The 15,634-nt window shown below is 39.6% G+C and overlaps 1 protein-coding gene and 1 long non-coding RNA gene across 4 annotated transcripts in view; one reads left to right on the top strand and one right to left on the bottom strand.

The window, feature by feature from the left end:
* The window catches only part of MYOT (myotilin), a 69,365-nt gene extending 63,395 nt beyond the window's left edge, over positions 1 to 5,970 (bottom strand). For all 3 annotated transcript variants that reach the window (XM_075541596.1, XM_075541595.1, XM_075541597.1), the window contains exon 1: positions 5,691 to 5,970. The gene's annotated coding sequence lies outside the window, so the exon portion shown is untranslated. The remainder of the gene's footprint in view (positions 1 to 5,690) is intronic.
* Positions 1 to 10,288, top strand: part of LOC142439319 (uncharacterized) — a 75,372-nt gene extending 65,084 nt beyond the window's left edge. Inside the window, exon 4 of the long non-coding RNA XR_012782846.1 lies at positions 9,764 to 10,288. This is a non-coding gene — a long non-coding RNA (uncharacterized LOC142439319). The remainder of the gene's footprint in view (positions 1 to 9,763) is intronic.
* Positions 10,289 to 15,634: the final 5,346 nt, after the last annotated feature.

Genomic DNA, 15,634 nt, shown 5'->3' with positions numbered 1-15,634 from the left:
AGGTGCTAGGTCCCTTTACGTGAATGTCTGAGAAGAATTTAACGCGTTCAGAGGGTTGTCATATTTAGTATTCTCATAGCATCGACTCTATGAACATTTAAAAAGACGACTGAAATGACACCAAGGTGTGAATGTAAATGCATACGTATATGTACACACATATAAGCATATATGTGTGTGTGTGTCTGTCTGTATGCATATTTGTATACACACACACATACAAGAGGATACTCCAAAAAGCCCGCAGTTGCGCTGGGCGGAGCGGAGCGCTCAGAGTACACATTTCCAGCGGCGTCACCTTGAAGGCTCTCGCTGGTCAGAGTGAAAAGCAGTGCTGCTGCAATGGCTGATTTAAGAGAACAGAGTGCACCTGTGATATTTTGTTGTGATGTTGAACACCGCTGACAAGGACAGCACTATGGAAAAACGCAAGTGTACAAGAGGCTTTCTCATTTCCAAAAAGGTGAAATGTCAATTGATGATAAACCTTGTTCTGGACATCCGTCAACTTCCTGAACTGATGAAAATGTTGACTTGTAGTCCATTTGGAGTTTATTCCACCAGGTCAGATTGTTAATCAAGCTTTCTATTCAGAGGTTCTGAAAAGATTGCATGAGTGTGTGACAAACAAGGCCTGGTTTGTGGCAGACAAGGGGGCTGGTTTGGCCACCAGGACAATGCACCTGCTCACACAGGCATCTTTGTGCGCCAGTGTGGGGCACAGAGCAGCATGCCTCCCTTGCCCCACACCTGACCTTGCCCCTTATTCACCTGACCTTGTTCCGTGTGACTGCTTTTTGTTTCTACAACTGCAGAGGGACATGAAAGAACAGAGATTTGAAGATGTAAAAGAGGTGAAGAAAAAAACGAAGGTGGTGCTGTCAGCCATCCAAACAGATGAGTTTGAAAAATGTTTCCAAGAATGGAATTGCAGATTTGACAAACTTATTAAGTGTAATGGAGTCCAATCCACTTTCAAAATAAAAGTGACCTATGAAAACAGTTCCTTTTTTGTTATTTGTCCCATTAAGTGAGTGGAGTTCTGGTCAATTCTATATAACATACAGGAATGACCAATTTCTGAGAATTAGAATACAGTAAAATGCCATTAGCCCTAAGCTACTCCAAGTAAAACTTAATTCTATTGAATTTTAGGGTACTTTTAGAGACCTGGAGGTTCTACACAATTGAACTTTCCAGAAAAGTGAAATAAACCTGAGTGCTAAAACACTTTTATTAAGTAATAGATGCTCAGAGAAAATTTCAACAAATTCAGAGCATAATATGAAAAGTAAATTTTGAGCTATTTCAATTCCAATTTCTGTACACTATGACCACTGTTAACAGTTTCCTTCCAGAAAATTTATCTACACATATTAATTTAATTTTCTTTTTTTTCTTCTCTGTATTGTTCCAATTTTAGTATATGTGCTGCTGAAGCGAGCACATTAATTTAATTTTCATATATACTATTCTATACTTTTTCTACTTTATATATGTTATCATGTGATAATAGCATATAAAATCTACTTTATTGTTCTAAATTTCTGTATAATATTTTTGTACAATATATCAGAGTCTATTTGACCAGTGTCTTGTTGAAGAATCCGTGGTTTTTATAAACAATGTTTATATGAATATCTTTGTACGTATGTCTATAGCAATAGTGGAATTATAGATGAGGAAAGCATATGCATTTTGAACTTTAATATTGAAGGTCAAAATTTCCAAACTTAAATGTTCTTAACGGTTATATGTTTAAGTCTTATTTTCTTCATTTTTAATATATGCCAATTTAGTAGATGAAAGACAAAATCTCATTGTTTTGTAGGCTTGTATGTCTTTAGTCATAAATGTGGCTGGGAATCTTTCCATGTGTTTACCAGTCATTTTTGCTTTTTCTTCTTGTAAAATGCCCATTTAGAAATGTGGTCCCCAAACTAAGCATGGGATATATGGAATGTTGTGCTATATGTCTTCCTGTCTATGAAATCCATGTTTGGTGAACCTATAGGGACAGCAAGCAGAATAAGGGCTTCAGGGGGAGGCAGGGATACAGTCGGTGGTGGTGGTGTGGTATAAGGGAGCCGATGTCAAGGAGCCAGGAAGAAAAAGAATGTTTGGAAACTGATTGTGGTAGCAGTTGTACAATACTGCTTGATGTGATTGAACTGTGGAATGATCTGATATATGTATTAACTCCTAATTAATAATAAAAATTTTAATATTTTATAACTATATCTTTTTGTAATTAAACACTCTGCAAGGTGAACCTTTAATAAGTAATGCATTAGTATGTTAAGATGATTCTTTTTTTTCACAGAATATGTTAACAATGGCAAATGCTTTCCCCTTTTTGATTTAATAGGTAGTTAGACTTACCCAGACATCCATCTAATTTGAGACTCATACAAGTTAGAAAATTCCTGAAGTGTAAAGCTCTCAAATAGTTGTGAGGGAGGCCTGTGAGAGGTGATGTCCTTTACTCTCTATTCTGTCACATTTTCCTTTCATTTGGGTGAGAAATAACCTTGGAAATAAATCTGTACCCATGGATCCAGTTCATGTCCCTTTGTGTGATCCCGATAGTTTCTCTTATACTGTGGCTGCTAAAGAAGTGTCCAAGAAAAACAACAATAATGCTGCCATCTGGTTTGTCAGTTATGGCTCTGGGCACAGAGCAGAATTCCTGCTGAGGAATATGATCCTCACTTGATTCTAATTTTGTCTTTGTGGTGCAGCGTTTAAATATGAGGACAGCTGGTGTTGGATAAATCTGTCCTCATAAGCTGTATGGGATTGAAATAAAGTTAAATATTTGGGGTTAAATCCAAATGCAAAGATGTGGAAATGACTGATTAATCTTTTGACTTTTCACTTTTGGCATCTTGGTGAAAAGGCAGTAATCATCGTGGACTCTTAGTCCAATCTTACGCCTCAGAGAAGCTGAATGTCTGCTATAACTGAAGTCTCACATTTCATAAAAGTTAAAGTCAATTTCTTACTTCTCACCCCATCCTCCACCCTGCTGATAAAACGATAGGCTACACATACCTGTTTTTGTTAACAACCTCACTTTCTCCTTTGAATATAACATTGCTATCAAAGAAATAGTGGTACCCACATTTTCACTTGGGTTGGGGCAATAATCCTGTGTGGTCTCTGAAAGTTTGCAAATGATGGGACCCCAAACCCCTAATAGATTCTGCCCCGCAGGTGTCTTGCTAAATTCTAAGGGACAAAAAAGGGTGATGAGCTCAGAGAACAGTCAGATTGCTGGCTTTTCTTCAGCTGACTGGATTACTAAAGCAGAAAAGCACTAAAAATAAATCAGGGCACATATTCTTCTGCCAGGAGTTGAGTATTGAGATAACGTGTCTTCCTGGTTGGTGTTGACATCATCTGTCCTCCTAATACTCTGTGCAAGTAGCGGTCAGCATGAGGGACACAGTTTCCATGGACAAGTGTTAACCAAAGTCTTTAGCCCTTGTCTCCATTTTGTTGCTTCTTGCCAGGTGTCCTTCCACCCCCAACTCTTCTAGGAAGATGTATATGAATGAGAAAGTATATAAAATGGCTGAGTATATGAAAATGAGAAAGCAAAGCCAAACTTAGGACCAATCTTGGGGAAATCTTTCAAGTTTTGAAGATATCTTTGGTAGATCACTTCCATGTTAGTTACATTTCCATTTTCTCTTAAGGGATGAGACTACCGGATTTGGAAATGTGGGAAGATCTCTTAAAGAGCTCAGTTCTAGGACCTGAAAATTTCACAGTGATCCAAGTCACCTGACATGGAGTAAAGATTCTTATTGCTGGATTTCTGTTGTTACTTCTGATGTTCTGAGCAGAATGCCTTTGACAATCAGGATCAATCTGTGGATTTCATTTGAACTAAAATCAGAGGAAATTCATACAAATCCTTATTGTCTGTATCTATATCCCTCCCCTCTTTTTATTTTATAACGTTCGGTTTAATTAGACTTTTAGCTTATAATCTTCAGCACAAGTGTGTAAGGAAGGTAGACATTCTCTTAACTGCGAGATGGAGAACAGCCAAAGGACCCAGATCTTGGTAGAGCCTTAGAGCTCTTAGGAGTTCTTGGTCAGGCCTGTAACTTCCAGTCTGATCCAGGGACTCTCTCTGGATGCAGAGATTTGTTCTATTTTTATAAAATAGTTTATTCAAATATCCCTACAAAATGCATCATTTTTCATTCTAATCCATCTTGAATAGCATGGTGGACAGATGTAGAACAAAACTCAAAATCGTGCAGAGATCAAGCTTACTGATCTGAAAGAACCTGGTGGAACCCTGAGATGTATGACTTTCAGCCACCCTTTAGGTCTGGAAATGAATTCACCCCATGGCTCAGTTTTCGGCTAAATAGTAGATAGCTCGCTGCAAGGAGCACTACAAGGGAGGTATATATAACTTAAGATAATCAACCATTTAAGACAAAAAGGGCAACATTTTCCCAAGGACAACTTTCAGAAGGTTTTGAAATGAAGGAGAAATGAATACAGGAAACACAGGAAGGAAGTGGGACAAGTGATACTACACTGTGTAAGCTACAATCAATGATATAAAACAAAATATGTATGAATTGTTGAATGGAAAACTGATCTGCTCTATAAAATTTCACCCAATTTGCAAATGAAAAAATTTTTAAAAATACATACTCATTATTGAAAACTGGAAAATATGGATGAAAATAAAGCAAGAGATTAAGCCATTGACCCATTACACACAAACAAATTCTTTAAATTCCTTTTTGCTCCTCCTTTTTTTGACCAAATCTATGGGATGGAAGCAACTCTTCAACAGGTAATGCTTACTCTGCTCCTACACTTAGCATAGTGCACACAGCCGACAGTTTTCCTCCTTAAGGGATTCCTCACAGGTAGATAGTGACTCTAGAGTCTAGACCTTTAGAGGCAAATTCCAGACAAAGAACCAGACTCCGTCTCTCATTCCTGGTAGAAAGCAGCTGTTGACGGTTCTCCTTTTATCACTCTTCTGTTTCTTCTCTTCTCACAGCTCCTTCCATTTCTATGTCTGCATCAGTATATTTCTCTTCAACTTTCCCTCAGACTCGACATTTTCAGTTTTAAAATCAGCAGCAGCACTTTTATAGGTCTCTTAGGTTCTGCCGGGTCTCCCCGGGACAGGGTCAAGGGCCCATGTGACATGAAGACAAGAGCACAAAACTGGAAGGGGCTGCTTTCTCTAGCCTCCCACTTTCCCCAGGTTGACTCTGGCTTCTCAGAAAGGTATGTATGAGCAGAGAGAGAAAGAGAGAGAGAGAGAGAGAGAGAGAGAGAGAGAGAGAGAGAGAGAGAGAGAGAGAGAGAGAGAGAGAGAGAGACGGCAGGGATTCAGTTCTCTGGAGCCAGGGAATAACAAGTTCTAATATACAGTTATATTTTCAATACCCTGCTGTGTTTTTCTCAGTACTTTACATAATAGACATTTCCAAGTGTTTATTAATGAGTGATAGGTGAATGGAGCTGCCTGAGAGTAGAAGGAGCAAACCACTGCACGGATGCCTTAGACATGAAAAGAATCGTGATAGTATTCTCTGTCCTGCTCCCGAGGAATGGAGAACATCTGATTTTTCTTATCTCTAGGCTCAATATGACGAGAGAAAACCCACCCAGCCAGCAGCATTGATTTCAAACATACTCACAGCCTCCACGTTGTGCGTCTTGCGTCCTGCCCCTCTTCTCCCCACAGAGAAGCCCCCAAGGCTTGTTTGTTTGAGGTAGATCTCTGCTCTCTGGCAAACTGGGGTATAAACAGGAATGACAGCTGTGTACCAAGTTAGAGATTAACTGGAAGGGTGGGGAAAGGGCCCCTATTCCATTCTCTTTTATGTAGCCCCTGCCTTCACTTATCACACTTGGAGATTGACCATCTTCCCCCCAGAAGGACAGAAAATACGTGACCCGAGTTAACCACTAACCATTACACATCAAATTTAAATGGGCATGAGAAATTAAAACCAGGAAGGAAGCCAAAGGCTTGTGTGCAAAGCATTTTTAGCTGGAATGTAAAGAATTTTGGTTTGGTCATTTAAAGGAAATCCAAGCTACCCCTCCTCTCAGTACATAAGGCAAGAGACAGGGCACAGTTGTTTGGGTCAGAATTACGATTTTAGAGATCTAATATGAATCTTGATCTAATATTAATCCTTAGAGGAGGTTGTTTGGATGGCTATAGATTTTTCTAGAGAGATCATTTTAATTGTGAAGCATTACATTTTCTTGTTTTATTGGTAGATTGAGTTCTGTTGGTTGACGTAGTAAGAGAAAAAATTGCTTTTGATTGTATTGAATTGATTAAAACCTTAAAGTGGGGTGAAGATACATCCGTTCTTAAGAGTTAAGTCCTCCCTGAACATTTCTGTGATAAATTATATGCTTACATAGCAAGCGCTGAATGATAACCTAATGCGTGTCCAGTCTGAGCAGATAAAGAGTGCTATGGGAGATTAAAAAGAAAGAAAGAAACCCCCCCCATAAATGTCAGACTATATTTATAGCCAACTAAGGATGTAGTGCATAGAATACAAAATATCAAAAATATTCAACTCAGCCAGTCATTTGGGGGCGTCTCCTGCAGGCATGCTCTCTGTTTCGTACTTCCAGACAATGTCTCTTTCTAGTCTCATAGACAGTTGGTGAAAAATAGTGTTGGTTCTACCTATACCCCCTCCCAGGGGGACGGACCACCGAAAAGTGGGGAAAGGAAGACATCAGTCCATGTAAGACATGAAAAATTAATAATAATTTATAAATTATCAAGCGTTCATGAGGGAGGGAGCGAGTGAGGGGAGGGAAGGGAGGGGGAAAATAAGCTGATACCAAGGGTTCAAGTAGAAAGAAAATGTTTTAAGAATGATGATGGCGACAAATGTACAAATGTGTTTGACACAATGGATGGATGGATGGATGGATGGATTATGAGCCCCCAATAAAATTATTTTAGAAAATCATGGTGGTAGGTCATGACAGAAGCTTGAGGAATCCAATATAAGTCCATTTCCAAGAGCAATATAAACAGCAAAAATTTCAGGAATCATGCATTAGAAGCATAGTCTCCATCATCAACAGATGGCATGTTATGTCAGAAGAAAAGTGATTTTGTGACGTGATCATGATTACTGATGATTAAAGTTCTGTTACCTGTGGGAATCTGCAACTCAGTACATGTCCCCCGAGAAGCTGATTCTTAGCAGTCTGTTAAAAGTCATCCAAGCCAGATCCTCATTAATTTTTATTAAACAGATGAGAACCTCAAGGTCAAAGAGGAGAGAAGCCTTTTGCTCACCTTGTGAAAGACTTGAGAAAAAAATAACTGAGTGTCTTTGTTAAATGCTAGCCATTAACTAGAATCTCCTTCCAGGTCATTGATCACATAGTGACATTCACCTTCCATTGTCTTTGAGGTGTTTTAAACTCTGGAACCTAGAACGCTGATAGTAAACATAGTTTGTCATTGATCACACAAATCCCTTCATGGGAGCTAGTTTTGCAACTTTTAGCAAATTCATTTTTGCAGTTTTGATAGTTTTTAACATACTATTTCCCTCTGAATGAATTAAATATTTGGCATACATATTTTACATTTACATGATGCTTGTTGTTTTACCTTAAAAGAGTTAAAAAGAGGAAATCAAGATTTTAGTAAGAGCCTTCAGCTTCTCCACTATGCATAGATATAGGTTCTTATTACATGGGTTTCTGACGTGGCTAGGCAATGTTGCAATACTTAACAATGGAGCATATTTTGAGTATACTAGGAAAGTTATTTATTAGAAAGACATCTTGATGTCTCTCACTGTAATACAAATAATTATCACCCAATGTACATTTAAAATTTAAATTTATACATTATAAACGTACACTTGAAGTTTCATTTAAGTGACTTATTGAAAATAAAAATTTTATTCTGCAATAAACTAAAAAGGATTGTCGTCATCTTTTGCATGACACCTTTTACATGGTGTTTCACAAACCATGACTGAACCTTTTAGAGGTATAAGCAAGGGCCTTTCAGGAGTTCAGAAAAATGTTGCTATGGTGATAATATTGGTCCTTAAGAAATACTGTGCTTTGTGAGTTATTTTAATACTTGAAGATGATTCTTTGTGAGACTGCTTGGTAATTTAGAACTCTGTATATAATGTATTGCTAATAGCTAACGTAGAACATTTATTGGGTGCCAGCTCCTGTACTAGGTGTTTTACATAAATTATATCCTTTAATCCTGGTAGAATGTCAGCTTCAAAGGGTAGGGATCTTATGTTCCTTGTTCACATTGTATCCTCAGCACTAACATAATACCGGTCACAGACCACATGCTCAATAAATGTATATTGAATGAATAAATAACCCTTTGAGGTAGTGTGTTTGTCCGGGTTGCCTACAGAAACAAATCCAGAGACACTCATATATGTGTAAGAGAGGGATTTATAGCAAAGAACAATTGTATATTGAGAAAACATTCCAGCCTAGTCCAGATCAAGTCCATAAGTCTGATAGTAGCCCATATGTCTGGTACTAGTCCATAAATTCCTCTTTAGACTCACACAGCACATGCAATGATGCTGAATGCAGGAAGATCATGGGCCGGTGGTAGAGAGTCTTGTGGATCCAATAGCAGTGGAACCAGTGGTGTTGGAGCATCTCCATGTGGCTCCTCCAGCTCCTGAGTATGTCTCCTCAGCAGGAAGTAAAGCAGAGAGAGTGAGCAGAAGTTCCCAGAATCCTCATGAGAAGGCCGTGCCCACAAAGAAGCATCATCAGGTTGAGACCTGATTGGCTAGACTCCACAGGTAGTAATTTGATTATCTTAACTTTACAAATGAAGAAATTGAAGTTAAGAAATATAAAACCATTTCTCAAGATCATAGAGTTGAAAGTTGATGGAGCCCAGATTAGAACTCAGGAAACCTAAACAGTATTGTCTTAAATCATGGTATTAAGATCAGCACTTTTTACCTCTTCCACAATACTACAGGGTGTACAGCTATTTTCATCAAACAAAAAAGAAGCAAGCAAATTCATTTTGGTTCAACATTTGCTGGGTGTAATGATGGGAACGAGAAGTTAGGAAGACTAGATTCAGTATGAGCTCTAATACTAGTTGGGTGACATTGAACGAATAGGACTTGTGTCCTCTGTATACTTTGGACTCCTCCTGTGTAAACTGGATAAGTTGGACTGAGTGATCAAATGATCCAGCAATAAAATTTTAAGAATGGCACTAATAAGGTCACCAATGAGCTTGCTTTCCTGAAATAGGGATGGGAAATGGGGATATGTCATTGGTTTGTGTATCTTACTTTTTTGGAGGTGACAAGGAAGAGGAAACGGGGGCAGCAAAGTGTTAAACATATGGTGGCAATGTAGAGTATATTTTCTAGAAGAGATAATGCATTTATCGAAGTAAAGTGAAGTCTCCGCTCACCTCTAATTTTAAGTAATGAAATGTTTCTTTCCTAGCCCTTTCCATTGACGCATATAATAATGTCAGCAGCATTACTCACCCTTAATTAGAAAACCCACAGGGAAGAGTGTGCTCAGCTTACCTCACACCGAAAGAACTCAAGGAAAAAATTCAAGCCTCAAGTTGCAGTATTGAAAGATTGATTCTGTGGGGAAAATACTGAATGATGCAGGAAACATCAAATGAAGATAGAAAGAATGCACAGGGTCACTGTACCAAAAAGAACTAGTTTACTTTCTATCATTTCAGCAGGTAGCATATGAGCAAGAACAATGGTGCTGAAGGAAGAAGTTCAAGAGGCACTGAAAGGATGAGAAAAAATAGAAATTGATGGAATATCAACCTAAACGTTTCAACTAGCTGATGAGACACTGGAAGCACCCCCTCATCTTTGCCAGGAAATTTGGAAGACAGCTATTTGGCCAACTGACTGGAAGAGATCCATATCTGTACCCATTCCAAAGAAAAGTGACCCAATACAATGCTCAAACTATAGAACAGTATAACTGATATCACATATAAGTAAAATTTTGCTGAAGATTACCCAATAACGGTTGTTGCAGTACATTGATAGGGAGCTGCCAGAGGTTCAGGCCAGATTTAGAAGAGGACATGGAACAAGGGATATCATTGCTGATGGCAGGTGGATCTTGACTGAAAGCAGAGAATACCAGAAAAGCGTTTACTTGTGTTCTCTTGTCTGTACCAAGATAATTCAACTGTGTGTATCATAACGAAATTATGGATAACCTTGAGAAGAATGAGAATTCCAGAACACTTCATTGTGCTTATGAGGAACTTGTACATGGATGAAAAGCAGTGGTGTAAACAGATCAAGAGAATACTGCATGGTTTAACAACAGGAAAGGTGTATGCCAGGGTTGTATCCTCTCATCACACTTATTTAATATGTATGCTGAGCAAATCATCAGAGAAGCAGACGTATATGAATAAGAATGTGGCATGAGTCCGCTAAGGTAAGCTTAAAAAGAAATGCAAAAGGGGCATAGGGAAAAAGCTACTGTATACAAACATTCCTGGGGTGAGGTCCAGGTAGTATGGCAGGGGCCAGATCAAAGCCAGGGACACATTTGTTAGCCAACAAAAGGGGAAAAAAGAGGGAGCGGGGGAACAGGGCACTAATCCACCCAAGGGGAGGGTATTGTTTATATGTCCACAGGGAAACAGGGACCAGACTTCAACCTGGTGCTCCAAGATGTGAATGCAACATACCAGCATGAAGCAGGGAACCAGTAGAGAGGTCTGAGGGGCCGGCCCCAGTCCTAACTACATGGACAGCCACCCCTCCAGCCAGATAAATTCACTTCAGAGGACGACACTGAGGCTACAGCTCAGGAAGAGAGACATGTCTGATTAGAGCACATAGGAGCAAATGAAGGGGGAGGAAGACGGGAGCACATCCTAGCCCACAAAGCCTTGAGGACAATATCCCTGCTCAGAGCAGGCAATGCACAGAGAAGACCATATGGCCGGCCCTACTACGGGACACAACATCCCTCACTGACCCATAGTCCTACAGGGGACAACACTGGAGACACAGTGTGGGAATTGTGCCCAATCTGACCCCACCACACCAAGGCGTGTAACAGAACAGCAAGGGGAGCAGAGCAAGGAAGTCCGGAGGGAATGCCAAAAATAGACTTTGGAGCCAGATCATGGCACCTCATCAAACTAGACCAGAAAACACTCCTAAAGGTCAACAAACAGACTTTGAACTATGGTTTTTCTTTATTTGTCATTGGTTTTTTTGTAGTTGCTGTTTTGTTTGTTTTTGTTGCTTTGTCTTGCTCTGTCTTGTTTTTGTGCATATTATCTCTCTGCAGGTCTATCTAGATAAGATAGGCGGGATAAACAAACTGGAAGAGAAAACAATGGGACCAATGGTACCTGGGGGACATGGGAGAAGGGAAAATAGGGGAAAGGAAGTGATGTTAACAAACTCAGGGACAAGGGAACAACAAGTGATCCAAAATCAGTGGCAAGGAAGGTGTAAGAGGCCTGGGTCAATGTAACTGAGAGGAATTCTTGAAATGCAAATGACGGCTGAGCATGATAGTGAGACAAGAGGAAAGTAAAAGGAAATAGAGGAAAGAACTATCAGGCAAAGGGCATTTGTGGAGGTCTAAATATAGGCATCTACATATGTAAAAATATTTATATAAGAGGTTGGGGAATTAGATCCATGTGCATATATTTATAGGTTCAGTATTAAGGTAGCATTGTCCGACTTTCAAATAATGCATATGAAGTGATTGAAAAAACTATGACTTGAGTCCATTGCCCCTTAGTTCTCAAAGTGACATCCTTGCTTTTCAACTCTTTAAAGAGGTCTTTTGCAGCAGATTTACCCAATGCAATAGGTCATTTGATCTCTTAGCTGTTGCTCCCATGAGCATTGATTATGGATCACTGGAGATATGGGTGCTGTAGAAAAGAAATTGATCATACCCAGCTATCAGAAAGAATAGCATCTGGGGTCATCAATTCTTAAAACGAGCAGCCATCTAAGTGACATGTCAGCTATGTTCACCCAGAAAAAGCACACCAGCCCCTGTGATCCAAGGATTGTACGTTACAAAATCCATCACCGGAGGAAAGAACTATTTTAAAGCGTAAATTCTGAGCACCCAGTTTGCAAAAGGCTATGGATGACAGTGACAGCTCAAAATCCGTTTGAAGAGTCCCCATGGGATTAAGCCTTGGATGAATCCCCTCTGACCATTGACCAGGAATGTGCACAGCCTTGCTATCAGACAGTGAATTGATGCATATGTGTTGTTGTTAACGTGCCATTGAGTCAGGTATGCCCCATAATGACCCAATGCACAACAGACTGAAATGCTGCGCCATCGTTGTAATTGTTCCTATGCCTGTGTTAGACGGGGTTCTCTAGAGAAACAAAACCAGAATGCTAATACTTTTACACGTATTTATACAGATAGATAACACAAGAAATGAACAGTTAATTAAATTATAAAGCAGTACAAATGGCTCAGTGCAACTCACTCCCGTGAGACACTGGCAGTCCTTCAGGTCTTGAGGGCCGCCAGGTAGTCCTCTGTGGAGCATTTCAGGCTATCCGGGCACAGGCAGCAAACAGCAAGACAGGTCACCAACAGTCAGCCAGATGACAGGGTCCGACAGTCCCCAGCTCAAGAGATGTAAATTCCAATGGTGTGGCAAAGCAGGTCCTGAAGGAACCTCAAATTACAGAGACACAGTCCACGGGTTAGGTGTCCCACAGATAGTGTAGCTTGCAAATTGAGGCAAAGAACAAGCAAGACAGCCACACACTGGTCCGATGATCAAAGAGCAAGAGACAAGAAAGGCGAGGTTCACCAAGCCATTTATCTATCCACCCTTCAATTAATCCTATACATGTTTATCGGCCAAGTTGGCACAATATACTACCTCAGTGCCCAATGTCAACCCATCTTTTTCACTGTGCATCTACTTTACCAAGCATGATGTCCTTCACCAGAGACTGGTTTCTCCTGACCATGTGCCCGAAGTATGTAAGACTAACTCTTTCCATCCTTGCCTCTAAAGAGCACGCTGGCCATACTTCTTCCAAGACAGACCAGTGTGTCCCTTTAGGAGTCCATAGTATTTTCAGTATTCTTCTCCAGCGCCATAGTTCAAATACATCCATTCTTCTTCAAGCTTCCTTATCCATTGTCCAACTTTCACATGCATATGAATCCATTGAAAATACAGTATCTTGAGTCAGGTGGATCTTACTCTTCAAAGTAACATCCTTGCTTTTCACTATTCTAACTTAACAAGGTCTGTGCAGCAGATTTACCTAATGCAATGTGTCATTGGATCTTTTGACTGCTGTTTCCATGAGCATTGCTTGTGGAGCCAAACAAGAAAAAGTTCTTAACTTCAACCTTTTCTCCATTTATCATTATGATGTTACTTACTGGTCCAGTTGTGAGGATTTTGGTTTTTTTTACATTGAGTTGTAATCCATACTGAAGGTGACAATCTTTGTTCTTCATCAGCAAGTGCTTCAAGTCCTCTTTTTTCAGCAAAAAAGATTGTATCATCTGCATCTCTCAGGCTATTAATAAGCCTTCCTCCCATCTTGATGCTACATTCTTCTTCACAATAAGTCAGCTTCTCTGATGATTTGCGCAGCACACATATTGAATAACTAAGGTGAGAGAATAAAACCCTGGCACACACATCTCCTGATGTTAAACCATGAGTATGCCCTTGTTCTGTTTGTACAACTGCCTCTTGATCCATGTACAAGTTCCTCGTGAGCACAATGCAGGTCTAGTTTGGTTAAATTGTAACACCTTACCATTTGTTCGACTTTTTTGATACATTTAAATGTGTTCTAGTTTTTATTATTATTTTCTTTCTTTTTTTATAAATCATTTTATTGGGGGCTCGTACAACACTTATCACAATCCATACATCCATCCATTGTGTCAAGCACATTTGTACATTTGTTGCCATCATCATTCTCAAAACATTTGCTTTCTACTTGAGCCTTTGGTATCAGCTCCTCATTTTTCTCCCCTCCCTCCTTGCTCCTCCCTCCTTCATGAACCCTTGATAATTTGCAAATTATTATTATTTTGTCATGGCTTACACTGTCTGATGTCGCCCTTCACCCATTTTTCTGTTTTCCGTCTCCCAGAAAGGAGCGTATATGGAGGGGAGGTGGGGGAAAGGAAGTGGTGTTAACAAACTCCAGGACAAGGGAACAACAAGTGATCCAAAATCAGTGATGAGGAGAGTGTAAGAGGCCTGGTAGAGCTTGAGCAAGGGTAATGTAACCGAGAGGAAATACTGAAACCCAAATAAAGGCTGAGCATGATAGTGGGACAAGAAGAAAGTCAAAGGAATTAGAAGAGATAACTAGAAGGTAAAGGGCATTTGTGGAGGTCTAGATACAGGTATCTACATATGTAAATATACTTATTTATGATGATGGGGAAATATATCTATGTGCATATATTTATAGGTTTAGTATTAAGGTAGCAGGTGGACATTGGGCCTCCACTCAAGTACTCCCTCCATGCAAGAACTCTGTTCTATTAAACTGGCATTCCATGATGCCACCTTTCCCCACATGATTGCTGAAGACAAAGCGGGTGCATAAGCAAATGTGGTGAAGAAAGCTGATGGTGCCCAGCCATTTTATGTTTTATTATTGTTAGTTTTTTATATTATTTTCTTTATATGAAATCCAGGATAATTAGATCTAGAGAGACAGTAACTGAATGAATAGTTTCTGAAGGTTAGCTCAGGGGATGTTGGGGGGATATGGTGAATTAATAATAATGAATACAAGAATGAATAAACTGTTCTAAAATAGATTATGGTCATGGTTGCACAATTATTTTTTAATATACTTAAAACATTTAATTGTACAGTAGTGAATTATATGTCAATAAAACTGTTAATGTTTAAAAAGAAAATTTTAAAAATATACTCTACCATGCTACCCTTTGAAAAGGTTGAATGCCAACCAATTCTTTTTGGTGCAGTGACTCTGTATTCCTTCCATCTTATTTTATGCACCCTACATGATTTGATGGTTATGTGCTTAGAAACTTTCCATATGGCAAATTGAGGCTTGACTTTTGTTTTCAGTTCTTTCAGCTTGAGAAACGCTGAGCGCCTTAGACTGCGTTCACTAGAGAGACAAAACCAGTACTTTTTTTTTTAATCATGAAAATGGCTCACACAGTTGTACAAGTAGGTGAGTCCAAGTGCAGGCAAGTTCAAAATCAGTGGTGCAGATGTTGGGCTGGAGGCTTCTCCTGACTTGTGTAGCTTCCAGGGCTGATGAACTCAAGATCAGCAAGAAGACCACAAGCTGGTGACTGCAGAGGCAGATGAATTTCAGGCCAGCAAGTCAGGCTTGGGGTTGCAGAAGCAAATTAATCCAAGATAGGCAGGTCAGATGGCAAGCTGCAGACAACTTCCAGGATTAGCAAGCCATTCAGTGAAATCCAAATTAGAAATCAGTGAGTCCTATGTAGAGTCCAGACCCAGAAAAAAGCAAGCAAGCTTTTCTAAAATGTCCACAGATATTGGAAGCAGGTCACAGTCAGAGGAAACTTCCTTTCAATTGAC

This window comes from Tenrec ecaudatus, chromosome 2, assembly GCF_050624435.1.
Source record: "Tenrec ecaudatus isolate mTenEca1 chromosome 2, mTenEca1.hap1, whole genome shotgun sequence".
Lineage (NCBI taxonomy): Eukaryota > Metazoa > Chordata > Mammalia > Afrosoricida > Tenrecidae > Tenrec > Tenrec ecaudatus.
This window is presented reverse-complemented; position numbering and strand designations above follow the sequence as displayed.